Here is a 22,728-nt window from a genome sequence, read left to right as displayed (position 1 = left end):
AAAAAATGATTTCAAAAGTTCACTGAAGGCAATTTCAGTGAACTGGTTAGGGTTTATTTGTGCTCATCTAAACCATCTTCGATTGATCGACATGAATCAGACAAACACACAAACACATTGAAAGGAACATCTTCCTTCATCTGCTGCTGTTGTGAGAATTATGTCCTAAGCCTATAACAAGAATGTGCTACTTAACTCAAGTATCTTAAGAATCTGGGATAAAACCAAAAAAAGGGGGTACAAAAGTCCCAAGTCAGGGGGTATATTTTGCATTTTCTGAACAATCTTTAGTCTAAATCTAAAATATATGTCATTTATGTTACATATTTATATAACATATATATATATATATATATATATATTTATATTTATTTATTTATATGGGTCTACTTTGACCCATCAAATTTACACTTCAGAGAAACTAAGTTTCGCAAGTACAGTTTCTTTAAAGTGCATTTCTCCGTTACTGCACTTTCACGAAACTACAGTTCACCGAAGTTGTTGCTGGAGACTGTGGTACAGTGAGGATAAGGGGATTTTCCCTTTTCCCTACCGTAGTGCAATCTTGGAGTTGGTATATATTAGTAGTGGGTTGTGGGGGGTACAGTCCCCACATGGGGAGTGCAGGGGGGCTTACCCCTGCATAATATAGCATAATGTTTTTTTTTTTTTTTTTACTTCTTAGGTGAACTGCAGTTTTGCATAAGTACATTTCCAGAGAAATGCACTTTTGTGAAACCGGACTAGCAAAGCTTAGTTTTGCTGAAGTATAAATTCGATGGGTCAAAATAGACCCATAGATATATCTGAATCTTGACATACGTTATGTATCAGATATTAAGTGGTGCAGCAGTTAGCGTTATCGCCTCACAGCAAGAGGTTCTCTCGTTCGATTTTCGGCTGGAGCACCTTCTCTGTAGAGTCTGCATGCCCTCCCCATGGTCGAGTGACGTATAAAGACATGCAGGTAGGTGCGTGAATGGACGTGCCGTCTGTGAAGGTTGGGCGTCGGGCTGGCAACTCGACTCTGTAAAAATCCACTGCCAATCATTAGCGGACCGGAGTTCCACTGTGGCGACTCCTAACTGGGAAAAGCCGAAAGACAATTTTACATTAAATACTTCTTAATATTATCATTATTATTAGTGACTGCAATCCTCAAAAATTTACCAGGCAACCATACATTTTCCAAGGAAGAGACCAAAAACTATGAACCAAATTCAGGGACATGGTGTAAAATCAGGGATAATTGATAGTCAAGTCTGAGTGAGAGAGGCACTGACTGGACAGGAGAGAGTGGACTGATAGTAGGTAGGTGCAGTAGTATGAAATGCTAACAGTAAAGGGTAGGTATACACATCAGCTGGACCAACTGCAGTCTTTTAATCGGTGTTATGGTGAAGGAATACAAAGCAATATTTACTGTTTACGCTGAATTCAGAAAACAATTGCTGTCAGACTTTTTTATAAACCATGTTTCTTATCAGCAAATCAGCAATTGGATGATGGTTCAAATAAAGAATACCATCAGTTCATGGGTAGATTTGTTTGTGAGTGTGGACAGCCTTAGTGAAATAAGTCTTTCATTTACTAGCCTGTGTGTATGTTTGCGTTAAGTTCCAGTTTATAAAATCTGTGTTTTGTAATTGTTTTCAATGCTCTCTGTAACATGCCATACCCTAACACTATAACACCCTTTAAACTGCACAAAAGCATGCTGAATCCTTTCTTCCCACTGCTGTGCAAGACACTGCACCGGCAGCGCCGCAGACTTATCACAGTGAGTGCAAATAAAGTACTAAACAATCCTTTTGAAATAAATAACGTTTTAATTGCACAGCTCTGCTCCTGGGCTGTTACATTTAAGTGAAATATTAATTTCAGACTTATTTTTATGCGGCGTGTGCTTGCCATAAAATGAGAGCTATAATTCAAATTAAACTTATAAATTTAACGGACCCACTAGCATCCTAGTAGCATCCTACTGATATGAAGTGTTGTCTAATTAGAGTAAATAATTACTGAAGTTGCGAGATATGCTCTGGAATGTCACAGTTCATTCAGGACTAGGATGTATGCAGCTGTATGAGGCACTACAACACATTAGATCATTTTAAAAATGTATCAGATGTGGTTCTGCGTTACCTTACTATCGCGACAATCATATGGTGACAATATATAAACAACCAGGCTCGCTAGCGTTTCTTTAAAGCTGTAATGGCTCGTTGTATTCACGTGATTTTACGGTAGTCAGTTCACACGAAGTTTATGTGGTTCATTACGGTACTTCCAAGTCTTCAGTAGTGTCAGGTCTTACTGTCACTAGCGCATAGGAGCACTAACGTTTTACTCCCTTTCCTTCAACTGTTCACCTTTATCAACATGTGAATTTGTCACTGAAGGATTATTTCAAAATTCTGGATTCGAGCAAAAACGTCACAAGAAAAGCGAAGGAGCTGTCTGGCGGTGCTAGTGGGGAGAGCTGCGGAAGGCATAACATGCAACAGAGCTGTGAGTGCATACAGGATCCCTTAATTGTTTTTTCCGAGTTTGTTTAATTTACTCACAGGAGCTGGGGTAGTAAATCCAAGCAGTATTTCTCAAACTTATACCTTGTGCGCTCGGAGAATATCTCTTTAGTTAGCCAATTAACAGTAGTGCGACGTGCACTAGTCACAGTTCGAACCTTGGTCTCTGTAAATCACTACCCTGAAAGTGTTTTGTACCTTTTTTCAGACTTGCCACCTGCCGTACTTATTTAATAGCACCTTGCATCAGGTGTACCGCATGTGTTAATTGCGTTCTTTGCAGAACCTTTCCGGATTTGTAAAGTTTACATCATTCTAGTCTGCTGTTTTCACTTGAGTTTAATTGGTATTTTTGAAGTGGTGACTGGGAAGAATGTAACATCGCCCTAAATTACCTGAAGGAATTGCGTTTACGTTTATAGCTGCAGAATGAAGTGAGTGTACAAATACGCATTGTTGAATCAAATCTTTACAATTTCTTAAGCTTCACTATTAGAAGGGAAACACATGCAAACATTGAATCTGCTAAAGGCAGTGGTAAAACTGCATCTCTGTCCTTTTTTATATGTATATAATACATGCATGTATATGTGCTTCACACTCACAAGTGTGTGTATATGTTTATATATAGTACACCGATATTGACTGCGCAGCTTCCCAATGCATAAATATATGAGAAAGCTTCGCTCTTTGCACACCGAAACATTTTGTTTGACTCACAGAGGTGTGAGACAGAAGGGGAAACGAATGGTTAAATTAACTAAGATGTGAATTCCTTTACAGCAGGTGGTGGAGCTCCAGGTTCAGATTATATTAGGGTGTATGTTAACATCTGAGTGTTTTTATATAAAACCATTAGGTGTATGTGTTTCAAGTGGTCTCCAGTCTTTGGATTTATATGTTGTTCAAAACATAAAGTGAAATGGAAGCAGCCCAACATAAGTGGTTTCTACTTCGTGTTTTTTTTGTTTTTATTAATGATTTTTTATCAGCTGTATTGGATGGAGCATTTAGGTGAGATTTTAAAAATTGTAAATGAATGCTATGATGACAGGGTAGTCTTAAGATAACTATTTTACAATGTCAGGAGCTCATGCTTTGGCAGGTGGTTTCTTTTTATAAACAAGGTGGACTGGGAACTGTGGTTAATAATGAACCATATGGAGAAGTGCACCATTTTCCGAAGTGAGACTAGTGTGTGAGTTTCATTGATGCAGCATATACTTTGATGTTTTTGTCTTGCAGACATGTTAGATGAAATTCTGATGTGTCTGAATGATGCTTGTTGTGAGGAAGCTCAAAGCATCAGAGTCTATGCGAAAACTAAATACAGCTTCAATACATAATAGTAGCTGTGCGTGCAACTCTGCAGCATGCTTACTTTTATAAGTGTAAGAACGTGAAGTACTAAAGAGACATGCAGGATATTTTAACTATACCACTGGATTATTTGTGCCTGATAAAATTAGGGTATGTGGTGAGATGGCGTTTCTTATGTAGGGGTTTATACTTTACAGAACCAGTGACTTTATTAAGATCATGTGGAAAATGTGAGGCATCTGGGCAGCATATAACATTCGGTGATGTGCAAGCCATGTTAATTGACTTTTAAATGACTCAAGGTCATGAAACTAGATTTCCTCAGTTGGCAATCTAGGATTGAGATCTGCAGAGCAGGGTTCTTCCCATGAAATTGTCTTACAGTACAGAACATCCTCTGTTGTAGATATTATAGAGAACTTTTAAGAGAGGTGGGTGTGTGTGTGGAGTAGTTTTTAAGTGAACATTTGCTGCGTGATGAAGAAAGAGAGAAAGCTACATTTATTGTGGAAAGCTTCCTTGTGTGCATATTTATTACAATGAAATACAAGGGAGTATTTTTTATTGTTGAGGGACTTTAAGTATACTAAGCCTCGCCCAAGACATTTAAGTGAGACAAGGCTGGTGCCATTTTCCATTGTCCGAGTGGTCATTTCAAACTGCTGTGAAAAGGAGTGTGACTCTGTGTGGAATGCTGTTAAATGAGAACTTTCATGCAGTATGAGGTGTAGAACAGGAGCTTCCCACACACAGTTTTTAATAGCAAACATTTTAGCCTCTTGGGTTCTGTTTAGGTCACATCATCGTCCGCTGTAGACCTGTGTAACGCATAGCTCTCAGTGTATGTGTACCTTATTATGTGGAACATTCCTTATGCGTATTAAAGTCCATGTTCCTAATTGTTCCACTTTGAAAGGAAAGGGTCTGTCACACATTCAGTGTTATGATTTTTTTTTAACTGATATCCATGGTAAATAATACTGAGTCATATTACTTCAAAAGAAATGCAACTCATTTTGACCATCCTGTGAGTGTTCAAGTTGAAGTTGTATTAGGAAGCGTTCCTCATTATGAGTGGTCGTGCTCCACGTTTTGGAGCTAGGTTGAGAGCTATGCTGCAAAGCACGGTGTTCATGCTTGTGCAGCCTAGGCTGTAAACCATTTAGCTTTCCTGGCAGTCGCTGTTTAGTGTCAGTTTGTGTAATTGTTTTGAGAGCACAAGGTCAGGATATATATTGTTGTATTTGAGCTGGTTTACAAATGTTCTTGCCGTCACTTTCAGCCATCTCTAGAATGTTCATTTTACTTAGCAGTCAAACTGTAATGCTGTGGCTCCTGATTTAAAATGTGCAAAGTGTAATGCTGATTATCCATTTCATGTTATGGATTTGCATGTTCTAAATTTTCACCAACAGTATTCAGCATGAGAAGAACTAAGCTTTCCCACTAAATCATTTGCTTGCAGCTGAGACTGTACTTTGTGTGTTTTTTGAATTGTATTGTCCGGAATCTCATCTCCTGGAGAAATTTTCAAAAGTAATATACTGGACAGGTAAAGACCAGGTTTTTGCTAAGGGCTCAGTTTACCATTTTAAAAAGGTAAAAAACATATTGAAGTTACCACAGACAATAGTGCTAGCCTAAAGCACCAACTCTGCCTGTAAGAAAATAATTTTATGTTAACGTTTTTTCTTTCAAAGCTAAACATAGGGAATGATATTTTAATAGGTTATACAGCGTGACATATTCTTTTATTTCATGTAAGAAAGTCAGAAAAGCCTCAGTAACTTGAGTACAGATGAAACAGCTGTGGCTCAGTTACCTTTGTGAGAAAGTTGTCTGACAGCTTCAGTGGTAATAAAGTACAGCGAGCTTCGTGGTCAAAGGCATGACTTTGGATAACATTGTAGACTAGACAGGCTGCTAATGAACAGTGACAAACGTAATGCCCTACTGCATAAATAGACACTAGATCTTGCAATGTTTTCATGGAAGGGATAGATATTTTGTGTTTGTGTAGATCCACTTGGTAGTCTATGGAAAATGTAATGAGGTTCAAAAGTGTGTTCGGAAGATAAATAGAAAGACATTAACTTTATTACTGACATTTCAAACTGCTGTTTAAAATTGCATTCTATTAAAAAGCCCTTTGTGTGTGTGTCTGTATATTTATGTTGCTAATGATGTCTTAGGACTGCTGAAGCTTGAAAGGAAAGCATTTGGACTACATTTTGCATCTGAGACAGTACATTTAAACTACATTCTAAATATTGCACTTAATCTTTTAAATCAGTTTTGTGTAATGTGTTTGCTCTTTATCTTGAGTTAAATATATTAATTTAAGGCATTTTTTATAAAATGGAGTGCTTTTAGGTTTCTGTGCTGGGCCAAGGTGTTCGTTGTGGGCTCTCATTTTATTACATTTTTACTCTCCTTCTGAATTTGCCCACTAACGCTATTTTTGTTGTGTGTTTTATATATGAGGCTTTTGAGCTGCCTGCCTTACTGTACATCTGGCCTTGGAAGCTCCTCCTACTCATCTTCTTTACACCTGACCCTTGAAGCTCCTCCTTGGAAGCTCCTCCCACTCATCTTCTTTACACCTGACCCTTGAAGCTCCTCCAGTCTTATCTCCTGTGTTCATCTTACTGGTTACTGGTAGAAGGAACTGGGAAGGCCCACCCTTTAGATTTAATGTACTTTGAAATTGCTTTAAAGTGTGTGTTTCTCATTGCTGGCTTGTCTCTCTCTGAATCGCCTTATAATTAGCTGCTATATTTGTTTCTAGTACCTTTTTACTTGTAGTTAACTAAAATGTGTTTTTACATTAAGTAGCATGGGACTGCAGTTCTAATGGGAATAGAAAGATAGCCTGGTCTGCCAAGTTGGGTAACGCACAAGGGGGTTTAAAGTGACATTTTACTTGTTGTAGGTTGTCTTTCTGGAGCTAGGATTTGCAGTATGACTCGCACACTCCAGTCACTGCATCACAGGTATCCAATATGATTTTATCCTAGTCTGTTGTGGTGAAAATGACATGAGCCATACCTGACTGGACTATGTGAGGAGAGACCTTGTGGATCTCCGTGAAAATGTCAGGTATGTGCCTTGCACTGATCAGCATTCTGCTTTTACCAAGTATGATACCACGGTATGAAGAGAAAATGATTCAGTTTTTAATCATTGGCTTAATTTCTGGTGTCACTCCAGGGGAATCCAGTAGCCATCAGCAAGAGAGGACGTAGCTAACGGACCTTGTTGCTTTGCCAAGGATGGTCTGTACCTGTCCCTCTGAGCTTTTAGATATTGCCTAAATTTTTTTCTACTCTCTTAGAGCCTTTTTTTAAGTAATGACCTAACTAAGAGCACAAAAAAAAATTCAATCCTTGGGGTGTTTAGTACTCAATGGTAGGAGCCTAAAGAAGAAACTCTGCACACCTATAAACTCTCTCCTTTCTCTTTACAATGTAGACATCTGTGCTGTTACCAAGACTTGCTTTAGAGCTGCAGAAAGTACTCCTTGATAGCGAACGGTTACAGTGCCTTCCACACATTCAAGCCAACATCAGCTCAGACAGGATAAAGGTAGAGGTGTCTTGATCTACAGTGACAAATACAACTCCAGATTTGGTTAAACAGGATGATGCCCTGGAGTTTATCCATGTCTAAGTCTCCATAGACAAGGTTTCTTTCCATGTCCTGGTCAGCTACAAGTCATCCTCTGTGACCTACAAAGCTCACAACTCTTATCTAAACATACTAGAGGCACTCCCTATCCAACCAAATACCCTATGCATGGGTGACTTTACCTGCCCCTCTATAGACTGGGAGATCTGGACTGCTTCTAACTCGCAGGCACATCATTTCATGGACTTTATCAACAAAATGCCCTGGATCAGGAAGTGTGCACTCCAGCCATTGGATCAAACGTATTGGACCTAGTACTCGCCAACATGGAAGAGCATTTCTCCCCTCCCTCCCCTGTATCACACCCTCATTGTTGTGGTTGGACGACACAATTGTTTACCTTGAGATAAAAATTAACCCAGAAAACCCAACTAAAGCTGTAGCAGGATATAGTTTGCTTTGTGACAATTTGTCAAAATTCATTGCTCCTCCAAACCCTAAGAACACCACTACCTATGCAGAATTATTTACAGAAACCCTGATCAAATGTGTAAATGGCTGCATTGAGGCTGCTTTACCTACCAGAAGTAAGCCCAGAGCTAACACCATAAACAGTCCCCACTTTGGAATCCTTACTTTAGCAGGGTATATAAAGAAAGTGAAAAAATCATAGATAAACTCAGGAAGAGCAACTGTTATTGAGATAAGTTTTGTTATTCAACAAGTCCATTAAAGCCAATTACGAGGTCAAGATAGCCTCCCATGCTAAGGACAATCAGAAGGCCTTCTTCAGCTATGTAAGGAACCTTTAAAGGTATTATTCAGTGTGCAGAATGTGGTAAATGGCACAACCCTCCCTGATTAGGTTGACAGTTCTATCAGCCAGTAGATTAGCTAACTTCACTCCACACTACCCTCTGTGAAATCCCTTCTAGTATGATGCCTAAATCACCTAAAATGTGACTTAGCAGGACAACTTGAGACCGTCTTCAATTATTATAGCCTCAAAACAGGTTATGTGCCAAATGAATGGAGAGCTACAGCAGTCATCCCTCTTCATAAGGTCAGACCAACAATCAACTCTGGGAAATCCAGACCCATCAGTCTGATAATTTGTTCGATGGCTTTGTTTATTCGACTTTTATCATGAAAGTGATCAACAAGATCATTGACAACCTACAAACACTGGGCCTATTCCACTTTGGCTTTGCTAAGGGAAGATCTTGCCTATTAAACCTGGTAGACTTCTTTGAGAGGGTCACAAAGTCTATGGATGTGAGGAAAATGATGCATACTGCCTACCCTAATCTTGCCAATGCATTTGATACAATACCTCACTCTGGTATGGTTGGCAAACTCTCAGAACTAGGCATAAATGCCTGTGTAACTCACTGGATTGCTGGCTGGATCACAGATAAGACCAAAGAAGTCGTGATCAGTGAGACCACCTCCACCAGGAGACCAGTGGGGTACCCCAGGTCTCCCATTTATGCCTGCTCCTGATTGGCCTTGATTTCTGAGAAGTAAATGTGAATTTCTATGGCTTCAGTCTCACCATGTTTGCAGACCACTGTAAATTGGGAGCCATCATAAATTGCCCCCCATGACACCAACATCCTATGAGAGAGTCTAACACAAAACTGACTGGTGTGAAAGTCCTGGATTAAATGTCAATGCAAAAAAATGCAATATAATGCCCTTTGGGAAATTATCCACCCAAGCCAATTACTGTATCCGTAAAACATCCATAAGAGATGATCCAATAGTTTGGGATCTGGGAGCATAAGTAGACAGTAAGCTGGCCCTCGATGAGCATGTAGTTAGTATAGCAAGAAGCCTTCTGTGTTACCAACTGATAAGCAAAGGTATTGCATCTAGGTCCAGTGAAGTTATAGTACTATTCTGTTTGGCTCTTATCAGACCCATCATTAAATACAGTGCCCCCTTTGGCATGTACTAAATCAGGTACTTGAAATGGATAGAGTGCTGTGAAAGGTTCAACTGAAGAATCCAGGTTATGAATACCCTGTCCTGCACAGATCACCTTCATGCCCTAGCTCTTTACATAGTCTTCTACAGGCAATTGAGGAGAGGTGATCTATGCCTAGCATATAAGGTATCCTCAGATGCAACTCTGATGGATCTGTTGCACATCTGCAAGACAGAGCACCAGAAACACTAGCTCCTAGGACCTGAACTTTGCTTGCAACATGAATAGAACATGCTTGAGTTTTTCAAAGGATCCCCATACTGTAGAATAAGATCCGCATCTGGGTGAATTTAAGTTCAATCCTGACCCTATTAAAAAAAAAAAAACTTTGATCATTGGATGGGAAATCACAACTTTACCCCCCCCCCCCCCCACACACACACACACACACCTTGGCTACTTCTTTACTAACCTCTTTCTGGCTGTATTGTTATTCAGAACCAGGGTGAACTGTATCCCTAAATGTGAACAAGTACCTTTTTCGTTCCTTACACCTCATTACTCTCCCTTCACTTATTTCCTTACTGCTATCAAATTCACTTCCCTGACTATCTCTAAACATACCGTAAGCCTGTTCCTTTCTCACTTTGTATTGCAATTCCTCTTTGTTATTAGACTAACTTGCATTTAATTTCTCTACAAACTGTCCAAAAGTTCTCTAATAAATGATAGTCATATAACTTGGATTGATTCTTAACCAATGTTTTTATATTGTATCTAATTTGTTATAATTACTTTTTTGAAGGCTGTAAAATTATTGTTCTTAAAATGTTTTGTAATAGTTTGGAACTTTTCTCCCTGGGCTTCTAGCCAGTCGGGCTTTCCTGCTAATCAATGACAACAAATAACATACCCAATGTATAGGTGTCCAAATAACTCCTGGACAAAACCGGGTTGGGTTGCACAGCTAGGATCAAGGGACTCAAACAGATGCCCTATGCAGTTCGGCTGAAGAAACTCCAGCTCTACTCAGTTGCGTACGCCTACTCGGAGGTGATCTGTGTCTGATGTATAAAGCCATGTCCAACCCAGAATTAATGGACATGCTCCACCTCAGGAAATCCAAATCCCTTAGAGCTACACGCTCCAGGGACTTGTCCTATTTATTTCTGTGCTGAGGTTCATGCTGGAGGGACAGATTCATATCCCAGAGGCTCCCCTCACTCTGGAACAAAATCCCAATCCATGTTAGGCAGAGCCCCTCACTGACCCTCTTCGAGAAATCTTGACGAGTGGATGGGAGATCGTAAGTTTACCCCTAGGATCTCTTCTGTGTCCCTGCTTGACAGAGCTACAGTAAAATAACCTTAAAAGGATTACCTTCTGTGACCTACTACACAGAGGCACAGTGAACTAATCTAAAAGGGTGGTGAAAGCCAAATACACTCTGGCTAGGCTTATAAATGCCCTAGGGCAGATAGCCTAGTATTAACCTATGAGCCAGGCTTGTAAAGACTCTTGTGGTCATTGGCTTACTTTACTTGCAATGTTTTTTATTTCTTCACTCCTCCTCAAAATGAGAAGTAGTTACATATGCAAGCTAATGCAGAAGTAGTGGTAGCTTACTTCTAATACTACCGTGTGAAGCTGAGAGGGCCCTTTTAGGTAACTCCTGAATTTTATGTGTAACAAATGCATTATATAATTTTCCTAATTCAAAATGTGAGGATTGATTTGATTTGAAATGCGGTTTACATTTAACTTCAGTTTCTTTGCCTGTGCATGTCTTGAATACTACAGTCTTACTGACCTAAACTGTTTGTAATTTACTACTCCCAAATGCCATTCCCAGCTCAATATTTACTAACGCCATGCAGAGTAATGGTAAACTAGCTGTCTTGTTTCTGTCAGCTTGAGGCTTTTAGTGCACTAGAAGAAAGGGAAGCACAGTTTTCTGCAAGAATTGTTGATGTTATCCCATTTTCCATGAGTTTACAATAGCTCAAGTAACAATCTGATTTGTTAGCTCAGACTACCTAAATTATTTCCTTTTTCATTGGAGACCCTGGGAGCAAAGCTGCAAGTAGTAATATTTTTTTTCTACATGTGTATAGTAGAATATATAGAAATAGACATAATAAAATCATCTGAAGGTAATACTATTAGACTAGACAATAAAAGAAAAGGTAAATGTCTAATAGAGCAGTATATTTAGTGAGAAATAGAGAAGTACATGAGTGCAGTTTATAATCACGGTTAGAAAACCTATTTATAAAGGAAGTACCCAGAATGATTATACGAGGCTGGGGATAAAAAGAAAGACTGGGAAGTTGGGGCTTCATGGGACCTAAGAAAAGGCAGGGATGTAAGGAAGCATGTTGACTTAGGATGATTAATAGGAGGGGAGACTGAAAGGAAGGCAGTGAAGCCATGAGAGGCGTGAGGAGGAGTAACTAAAAAAAATAAAAAGAGGTGAAAGTGCATATGCTAGTCTGCAGTGATTTATAATAGGGGTGTGGGGGGGGTAGTGAAGTCCTAAGAGGTTGGGTCAGTAGGTTGGGAGTATATTTTAAATATAGAAGTTATGTTCTTACCATAACGTTCCATGTTAGTTGTCTTCTTCTCGCCTTCTTCTTGCTGGATGGGTTCGGAGCCGACCTCGGCTCCGACTCGGCCACTCTAAAAGCTCGAGAGTTGGTTCCACCGGCTCGAGGCTCCCCTTATATCCCACAATGCTAGGCGAGAGTTACCTCAGATCTCGTTTGTAAGCTAACCCCAGCTTATAATAGTTACAGAATTAACTCTAAACAGAGTCCACCTCTAACAACAGGGAGAAAGAAGGGTGACCTACATCCTGATTCAGGAGATATGCAAGCAGCATATGTCTAAGAAAGAGGTGGTAGAAAGAGAGGTCACAATCACAACTCCTCTAGGTCTGTCCAGGCCAGGGGGAAGGAGGGTGGGACGCAAGAAGAAGGCGAGAAGAAGACAACTAACATGGAACGTTATGGTAAGAACATAACTTCTATATGTTAAGTTGTCTCTCTCACCTTCATTCTTGCTGGATGGGACCGTGTCCCTAGCACCTTGTCCCGGGTGGCCTAACGGAACAGACTCCTGAGAACAGTGGAACCAAAATTAGCTCTATGCCCAGAAGCTAAATCCAACTTATAATGAGAAATGAAAGTGTGAGGAGTAGCCCAAGTAGCCGCTGCACAAATGGTGTCAATAGGCAGTCTGTCTTGGAAGGCTAAGGAAGTAGCCAAAGCTCTTGTAGAATGGGCCTTAGGTTTATTAGGCAGCTTTTGGTGTCTAATCTCATAAACAAGGGTAATCAGAGATGTAAGCCATCTAGATAATGATACCTTTGAAACTGAAAGTCCCTTTCTGCCTTCTGCATAGGAGACAAACAGTTGATCAGATTTTCTGAAATGTTTTGTTCTATCCAAATAGTACCTCAACTGACGATGAACATCTAGCCAGTGTAATTTTTGTTCAGACCTATTGGAAAATTCTGGAAAAAAGACAGGGAGGTCAATGCTTTGATTTAGATTTGACGTCGAGACTACCTTAGGTAAAAAGGACGGGTTGGTTCGTAAGGATACCCTGTCCTTATGGAACAATAGATAAGGAGGTCGACAGCTGAGTGCATGAAGTTCTGAGACTCTTCTAGCTGAAGTAATAGCTACCAGAAAGAGAGTCTTCCATGATAGCAATTTTAAAGAACAGGATGCTGCAGGTTCGAAAGGGGGTAGAATCAAAGAAGTAAGAACTAAATTTAGGTCCCAAGGAGAAGGAGGATTTCTTATAGGAGGTCTGAGAAGAAAAACTCCTTTCAAAAAGGCTTTGCAAAGCTTGTGGGACATTAAGGCAGACTCAGAAATACCCACATGAAAGTTAGAGATAGCTGCCAATTGAACTTTAAGAGTAGAAGGGGATGAACCTGCATGGCAGAGTTCAGCTAGAAAATCAAGGACTATTTGGATGGAAGCAGTGAAAGGATCTATGTCCCTTCCTTGAGCCCAAAATGTGAAACGTTTCCACTTACTCAAGTAAATCTTCCTAGTGGAAGATTTATGGGAAGCTATCAAAATATCTCGAACAGAGTGAGATAATTGAGGAAGCCTGGCTAAGGTTGGAACTGGAGGAACCAAGCAGTGAGGTTCAGAGGGGAGGGAGCGATGTAACTGACCCGATTGATGGATCAAAAGGTCTGGAACTAGGTCCAGATGCCAAGGTCGCTCCAGTAGAAATTGATGAAGAAAGGGGAACCACACCTGTCGAGGCCAGTAAGGAGCAATGAGGATCAACGAGGCCTTCTGAGCGATAGCTTTCTGTATCACTTGAGAGATTAGTGGGAAGGGAGGAAATGCATACAGAAGTCCCCGGGGCCAAACTTGGACTAGAGCGTCTCTGCTGGGTTGGCCTGGTAAAGGGAATAGGGTGAAATAATGTCTGCACTTGCTGTTTTGGGGAGTAGCAAAAGATCGCAGCAAGGCTGACCCCACTTGAGAAAAATCTCTCTCACAACAGAGTCTTTCAGAGACCACTCGTGAGGCATGAGGATAGCTCTGCTCAATTTGTCCGCTATTTGATTGGACTTCCGGGATGTGCGTTGCTATCAGAAGCGCTGAGAAGAAATCGCCCATTGCCACAATCTGAGTGCTTCTCGACACGGGTAGGACCTGGTTCCGCCTTGTTTGTTGATGTACCACACTACAGACATATTGTCTGTCTGGATTGCAATCGTTCCCAAGGGGAGAGAGTCTTGAAGGGCTTGCAACGCTAAAAGCACTGCTCTCATCTCCAGGACATTTATGTGCAAGTGGCATTCGTCTGGTTGCCATGTGCCCTGGACCGTCCTGCCCTGATAATGCCCCCACCCGATCAGGAGGCGTCCATTGTCAGAGTAGCAACCGGAGGGGGAGGAACAAAGGGTCTTCCCAACCAGAGCTGAGGGGAAGACATCCACCACATGAGATGATTTCTGCACGCGTGATCATAATGGTGTGGGACATTGGAAGTTGCTGGTATGACCATTGTGTAAAGAGCATCCATTGAAGGATTCGCATGTGGAATCTGGCTAATGGAAGCAGAGGTATGGCAGCCGCCATAATTCCCAACACTTTCAGAACTAACCTGGCTTTGATTCTGTTGTTGTTGAAAAGGAGTGAGACCAGTCTGTGTATGTCTGTTATTCTCTGATCTGTTAGCCTCGCAGACATGTCTACTGTGTCTAGATTTGCGCCTATGTAGGTAATAGTACGACAAGGCGACAAAACAGACTTTTCGCAATTTATTGAAATGCCTAACTTTTGACAAATGCGAAAAGTGTAATCCCTGGCCATCAGAAGGAGATGCTTGGTGGGAGCTGTGAGGAGCCAGTCGTCCAAATATGGAAACACCTGGAATCCTTGTCGTCTCAGGTGAGAAGCTACCACTGCCATGCATTTGGTAAACACCTGGGGGCAGTGGTGAGACCAAAGGGCAGGGCCCTGAATTGAAAATGACTGGTTCCCAGCCTGAAGCGGAGGAATCTTCTGGAGCGTCTGTTCATTTTTATGTGATAGTACGCGTCCTGAAGGTCTATAGAGCACATCCAGTTTCCTTTTCCCAATAGGGGAAGGATGGACTGCAGCGTGACCATCCGAAATCTTGTTTTCTTGACTGATCTGTTCAAGATACTGAGATCCAAAATTGGTCTCCAGTCCCCTGTTTTCTTTGGAACTAAAAAGAACCTTGAGTAGATTCCGGATCCTTGCTGGTCTGCTGGAACTGGCTGAATTGCTCTTTTTGCAGGCAGTTTTGAAATTTCCAAAACCGCTAGATCCCTTTGTGCGGGTGGAATATCTGGAAGGGATTTTTTTGATTGTTTCGGAATGCGAAGAAAGGGGATAGAATAGCCTTCGGAAATGACGGACTGTACCCATTTGTCTTGAGTCAGGGATAGCCAGGCTTTTGGGTACAGTGACAACCTTCCCCCGACTGCCTCCGAAGGTGGGCAGCCGGGCAACACCTCAGGGATGCTGAAAGGGCTTATCAGAGAAGGCTTCTCGATTGCCCTGGTTCTGCAGAGCCCCTGCCTCGAGGCGGCGTCTACCATTGTTATTCCGCCTCTGCCTCTGGCGGGTAGCGACTTTGTCGTCAGGAAGTCCCTTGATTTTGTTTACGGAACCACATTTTCCCACTTTTCTGGCCTTTGGGGTAAGGCCTAGAAGGAGTAGAAAAACGGACTCCGACGGCAGAAAGAGTCTTGCCATCAGTCTCGCACCTAGTCAAGGTTTCTTTCACTTGAGGACCAAAGAGAGATGATCCATCAAACGGGGAGTTAGTGAAAGACGTCTTGAAGGGGTCCGCAAAATTGCATAGCCGCATCCAGGCATGCCTACGTAAGGCCACACCTGTCCCTGCGGACCTACTCGCTCCATCAGCCGCATAAGAAAGGAGGCGCATGGAGGAGTTTGCTATGGAGTTAAGGGTAGCCAGCTGAGTGTTCATTTTGTCTTGAAACCCCACAGCTGTAGGATCCTTCAACATGTCACTCGCTTCTTTAATCAAGTCCCTTTGAAGACGAGTGAAATGGCACAGGTAGTTCAGCGAACGCATAGTAAAAGTCGCTGACGAAAACATCCACTTCCCGTACCTGTCCATGGACCTAGATTCCTTGTTAGGTGGATGGACAGGTACTGAAGGATCAGCTAGTGCCTTCTTAGTGGCAGCAGCTACCACCATAGCATCCACAGAAACTCCTTTTGTTAAGAACTGCTTGTCTGCTGGTGCCGTTATGAATTTGGAGGGTCTCCTGGGAGTGGGGTCCACTGAATCAGGAGCCGTCCATGCCTTTTTAGCAACCACCTGCATGAGGGGGTCAAAGGGGGGGACACCCAGGAGGTGGAAGGGCGAGAGCCAAACGCCTCAAGATATACAGATTCATCCTCCGAAGGGTTAAGGGCTGGCCAATTTCCCTCTGCTTCAGGATCTCTAGAATGTCTGCAAAGAGACATCTTCAGAAGGGGAACGGGGAACCCTCGAATCATCTAAATCTGTATCAGATGTGATTGACTCAGGTGAGTCAATGTGTTTCCTCTTACACTTCCTCTTCCGAGGGGCTCTTCTGCCAAGTCAGGAGAGGCCTCGGAAGAGGATGAGATCCCACAGGGGTTCCTGAGGAGCTGGCTCTCTGCGGTCCGGGATGAGGGAGTGAGTCGACTTGACCTGAGGCACCGTAGAGGGAGGGGCGGACGGCACCGACTGTGGGGTAGAGCCAGGCTCTAACACACTCCGCATGACCTCGAAAGCACCCCTGTCAGGCAAAGCCAGAGGTCCCCGCTCCGAGAAGCTGAGAACCCCCCTCGGCACAGACAGTGATGGCTCAGAGGCCGATGTCGGAGCCGAACTCACCAGCGCCGAAGCTCCGAGAGGAAGAGCGGGGTCGGACAAGGGTCTGATGCCACTCACCCCCTCGGAGCCGACGAGGGAAGTCCGGCGCCGAGATTCTTCCAAGGAAGAAATCGGAGCCGACGACGGAGCCGAAGACAATTGTATCGGCTCCGACGCTATCACAGTCTCGGTTCCGACACGACCCGGCTCCGAGCTCGAGAGTCGAAGGAGGAATATATTGATGGACAGGGGCAGGCATCGACTGATGAGTCGGGCTCTGAAGCATCTGGGCCAGTGCCTCGGACTTAAGAAGTCGACTCACTACCCTCTGAAGGTCATGATCCGACAGCCTCGATGACCTAGAGGAGTGAGATCTTTGGCTCCGTTCAGACAGCAGGGGAGATCCTGGAGCCGAATGAACGGAGCCAAGGGATGGTGACCTGGACCTCTTCCTAGTTGTCGGCTCCGAAGGTCTGGTCGGAGCCGACACGGAATTCTAATACCTCGGCTCCAGCCGAGCCGAGGAACCACAGAAACTGTGGACTGAGACTCATCGGCTCCAGCCGGAGCCAATGTAGGCAGAGATTTAGAAGCCTTAGGTCTCGGCTCAGTTGTCGGAGCCGAAGACCTAGATGCCTTGGAGGGCTTCCCTGAAGACACAGTAAGGGAATCCTCTGGCTTGAGAAGGCCTCTTAAAATTAACTTATTTTTTCTTTCCTACAGGACCCTGGGGCTGAAGCCATGGCAAACAGCACAGGAGTCCTGCAGGTGCAAAGGTCCCAGACAGTAGACACAAGAAGTGTGAGCGTCTGTCAGAGACATTTTCTGACAGCACGCATCACACTTCTTGAATCCGGAGACCTTTGCTTCTTTAGACATCTCAAAGGTGTAATCACACACACAGTCACAAACACACTGATTACACTCTGTCTAATTTAATTTAAAATAAAACAACTAGGTTTTTAAATTAAGAAAAAATAACACACACACACACTCCACTAGGGAAAGAAAAAGGCCTGTAGGCCCAAGGAAGAACTTAAAGTTCTTGTGGGGAAAAAACAGGAATTTTTAAGAAAGGGGATAAGAATTCCTCTAAACTAAGGGAAATAAGTAAAAATATTAAAATTAAAGGGGTTTTAATACACTAACTTTACAAGAAAGTCACTTACCAAGAACCGGTAGAAAACCAACACCTCAATCGCTGTAGCGGCAAACGAGATCTGAGGTAACTCTCGCCTAGCATTGTGGGATATAAGGGGAGCCTCGAGCCAGTGGAACCAACTCTCGAGCTTTTAGAGTGGCAGTGGAGCCGAGGTCGGCTCCGAACCCATCCAGCAAGAATGAAGGCGAGATAGATAACTTAACATATTTGAGTTTTTGCACAAGTTCATAGCCAATTGTATTACTTAATACTTGGATAGTGCCAGGTTTTAATTAGATACTGCTGCATTTGTAACAAATTAAAGTAACACCCGACTCTCCTCATGTCAACTGGCTACAGTTCCTTTATTTTATATACAGATATTAAGTAGAGGGTATCTTCAAAATAGTTGATTTTTACGGTTAGTGTTTAATTTTGGTTAAGGATCAAGTGCAGTATAGCAGTTGTATTTTTTTTTTGCTAAATTGATAAGCATAGGAATTTATTTGGTTTGTTTGGTTTGTATTATACATTACCTCTCTCCCTACTTTTAAGTTAATGGCAACAATTGTGGAGACTCGGAATCTATACCTGCATTGATTACTAGTCCTTTTAACAATGACTGTGCTGGTTTGTTTATTTGACATTTGTTGACTAGGTTAGTCTATCTGAGCCGAAGCACTTTTTCAGCGGAGGCCCGGTGAGAGAACTCCACAGTTAAACAATGCATGTAGCAAACCAAAACTCAAGATACAGAAAATTATAACAAAGCATTCCCTTAATATGAGCACATGATTTACTGAGAGTAAATACATCCTGGCATTAATATGCAAGGACAGTTAAGAGTAAGTACCAAGTTAGCATAATAAGCTTAACATTAGATGGGACTAAGTCAATTTACAGCTTATGAATAGGGGTAAAGGTGAGAAAGGGAAAGGTGGGGGGGGGGGTGAGGAGTAAACTTTGAAATCTATATTGTTTATCCAAGTAGCTCTGTATTCTGGCTAACATTTTAACGTAGTTAGTATGCTTTCCAAGTTGAGTTGACCATTACTAGAGGCTGTTTAGTATTAATAGTTGATGCTGTGACTTTGTTGCTGATTTAACTATACCTCTGTGTTCCTTTTCCCCTAATACCCAAGGCTGATATATTGTACTTCAACAAAAGGCATGGAATAAATGAAGTTGTAATTCTGTATTACTAATCTATTTAACCTAGTGCATTACTTGCTTTTCTTGTTAATTGGGTGCACTCCTTCAGTGAAAAAGAACTGTGGAGTGTAGTGCACAAGAACAGTGCTTGCTCCAGAAGGGTGGAGTGTAGTGCACAAGAACAGTGCTTGCTCCAGAAGGGTGGAGTGTAGTGCACAAGAACAGTGCTTGCTCCAGAAGGGTGGAGTGTAGTGCACAAGAGCAGTGCTTGCTCCAGAAGGGTGGAGTGTAGTGCACAAGAGCAGTGCTTGCTCCAGAAGGGTGGAGTGTAGTGCACAAGAGCAGTGCTTGCTCCAGAAGGGTGGAGTGTAGTGCACAAGAACAGTGCTTGCTCCAGAAGGGTGGAGTGTAGTGCACAAGAACAGTGCTTGCTCCAGAAGGGTGTTAACCTGATCTAGTATGGGTGACAGTGATGGGTTGCAAGTGAAAATGTGCAGCAGATTGCATGCACTTTTTTCACCTGCAAACTGTCCTTGTGAACCCTACAATATCAGGTCAGCATCATTTAGTCCATCTCACCCTCCCACATGTATGGCTTGCAGAAAATTTGATCTCTTCCATATAACAGTATAGCTTTATTACGAAATGCCTATCTCGTTTCTCATTTATAATGGTGTTCAGCCCAGTCATAGCCCATAGACTGGGTACAGTCTTGATGACTACACAAATGATCCATTCAAAGTTGCTAGCTTTCCACATAACATCCTAGATTTTTTTTTATGTTTACCATGGTAAGCCATCACTCAAGCATAGGTAACTTTATAACCAAAACATCTCATAATAGGATAAAATGAAATGTGACAACTGTAAAGGCCTAACTCTGCTGTATGGATGGGGGAGAGCTATTAGTCCCCCCACTTTGGCATGGATGGGGGGAGAGCTGTTAGTACCCCCTGGCATATTCAAATGCATCTATTTTATTTTCTTTCATCATTCAGTAACTTATAGCATTTCTGTAGTGTTGTTGTAGAAGGCTGTTCTGGTTTTAAGTGTGATCTTTTCCATAAGTATGACTAATTCGGAAGTTAACCAACAGAAAATGAAACTGATACCAAACCAAGTAGTAAAGAAACAAAGTCCAAACCACCACACTGGTAATAAATTTGATTCTTTTTACTTCCAACCACAACAGATGAGCGCTTTCGTCTAATAGATAGACTTCATCAGATGAAAGCACTGATATCATGATACACTTATATATAAAATCACAAGCAATTAAGAATCCATTAATTATAATTTAAAGACATACAGGTTCAAAAACCAAATATTCAATTTTAAAAAAACTTCCCAGCTTTCAAGACTTTAATAAACACATATATATACTATATACAAACTTTAATAATATAATTATTCAACTGATTAAAATACAAGTAATAAAAATGTGCAGCAATTTTAAAAAAATATGTAAAAATTTATAATCTTTTGGTTTATTATATACTTTCAGCTTTTTTATGTAGCACAGATTTTATACTGATAGTCATTTAAACCTGGTGGTGAGTTTGAATTCAGCCTGAGCTGCCATATCAGCTCTTTGTATAGTAAATGGTTCTTGAGGTCCCCCCCTCCCTTATGCAAACCATACCTAACTGTATCAATAATACCAAACTTGAAACTGGATACACCTGAACATGCAGTGCTGTGTTTGTATAGAGCATTGGTCTCCCTATGAGTTCTAATTTCATATAGGTGTTCATAAATTCTGTCCTTGAAGGGTCTCTCTGTTTTACCAATATAATATGCCATACATGTAGTACAGATAGCAATATATACTAACATGTTGGATCTACAATTCCCCTTAACAAGCTTCACCGCACTTTTGAGACTATTTTTAAGTCTAATGGTATCCTCGGTCCATATAAAAGAACACACACTACATGCCCTGCAATGTGCATTTTTTTATATGGTAATTTCCCTCTCTCTCCTTGTTCCAAGAGTTTCTTAAAGTTGTTTCCTACCCTATATGTAAAAATGGGTTCTTTGCCTACCCTCATGTAAACATCCTTATTAGTTTTCATAAGGTTCCAGTTGTTTCTAACTATGTGTGTAAAAGTGTCTGAAAAAGTACTATATTCAACAATACAGGCTGTGTTGTATTTAGTTTTGCTGTCCTGTGTATTATAATCCTTAGTAAGTGAGTGACCTAAAAGTGCTTTATACTTCTTACCCCATTCATTCTTCACTTCTTCCAAAATCCCAGAAACTAATTCCATGGGGTATTCCCTTTCTACAAAGCATTTACTAAGAAATATAAATTATTTTTCTAAATCCTGAGGATCTGATGTCATTCTGGCTATTCTTACAGCCTGTCCCTTGATCAGACTTTTCTTCTGCATAAAAGGATGGTGACTACTAAAATGCAAATAACTGTTGCACCATGTAGATTTCCTAAAAATATTAGACTTGAAACCTTCCTTTGTTTTAGAAATAGTCACATCCAAATAATCAATACTTTTATTATTCATAGTATAAGTGAATTTCAGAAAGCTAGTACTGGACTCCAAATAACCCATAAAATGATGTAGTTCATCCTTAGTACCATCCCACAACACAAAAAACATCCAAAAATCTTAGATAAAGTCTAATGTTGTGGTAAAATGGTGAAGGGAAAATAGTCCTGTTCTCCCATTCCAGCAATACGAGATTGGCATAGGTGGGGGCGCAAGCTGCCCCCATCGCAACCCCACTAATCTGCTGGAAGAATTCTCCCTGAAACTGAATGTAGTTGGAGTCCAAAATAACCTCCATCAGTTCTGCCACTAAAAGAATACTGTCAGTGGATAGTTTTGAATATTTATATAAACTGTCACAAAAATATTTGTGTCCTTCCTTCCTAGGAATACGAGTAAAGAATTTCTTTACATCAATGGTGAGGAATAATATTCCTTCACTCCATAATTGTCCAGTGATCTTACTCAAAAATTCCCACGAGTCTCTTAGGAGGTGTGGGGTGTCAAGAACAACCTCCTTAATTTTTCTATCCACAAAAACAGCCAAAGGATGTGTTTTAGAATTTTTTGCTGCCACAATCGGCCTCAAAGAGGGAGTAACCAAAGACTTATGTACCTTTGGTATACCAAAGAAACTTGGAATGTTAGGGTGTGTCTGCTTCAAAAAATTGTAAGTTTTTAAATCTATTCTTTTCTCTACAAGATATTCCTCGAAGTGAATCAATCCTACCATAGGCTATATTAATTTGATTAATCGACACCAAAGAATAAGTGGTACTGTCCATTAAGATGTTAGTAATAGCATTATTGTAGTCCTCCACATTAAAAATGACTACCCCCCCCACCCTTATCTGGTTTCAAAATTCGTAACTCATTCTGCCTCTGCAGGTCCTGTAACAAAGTATTTTCTTCCACTGTCAGGTTAGAAATAAACCCTATTTCCTTACTACCATATTTTTCACACACTTTTTCAGTTACCATCTTTTCAAATAATAAAAGGGTGGGGTGCAATGGAGGGTTGAATACACTGTGTCTCACAAGGACACCTTCTTTGTTGTAACTATTGGCCTGAGAATCCAGTCCTTGATTAAGTAAAATATCTAAATTAAGCTTTCTCAAATATAGTTTTAAATCCACTAACAA

The 22,728-nt window shown here is 41.3% G+C and overlaps 1 protein-coding gene across 4 annotated transcripts in view; it reads left to right on the top strand.

Moving 5' to 3' along the window:
* Nucleotides 1-2,211: 2,211 nt before the first annotated feature.
* TP53I11 (tumor protein p53 inducible protein 11) overlaps nucleotides 2,212-22,728 on the top strand; it is a 1,760,993-nt gene continuing 1,740,476 nt past the window's right edge. For 2 of the 4 annotated variants that reach the window (XM_044082555.1, XM_044082554.1), the window contains exon 1: nucleotides 2,212-2,511. The gene's annotated coding sequence lies outside the window, so the exon portion shown is untranslated. Of the gene's footprint in view, nucleotides 2,512-2,588; nucleotides 2,963-3,478; nucleotides 3,543-22,728 lie in introns of those variants that run through there. The other 2 variants (XM_044082556.1, XM_044082557.1) reach the window with 2 other exon arrangements.

Source organism: Protopterus annectens, chromosome 9.part0, assembly GCF_019279795.1.
Source record: "Protopterus annectens isolate FY-2018-M chromosome 9.part0, PAN1.0, whole genome shotgun sequence".
In the NCBI taxonomy this organism is placed as follows: Eukaryota; Metazoa; Chordata; order Ceratodontiformes; family Protopteridae; genus Protopterus; species Protopterus annectens.
The sequence above is the reverse complement of the archived record's forward strand: the minus strand, read 5'-3'. Positions and strand labels throughout refer to the sequence as shown.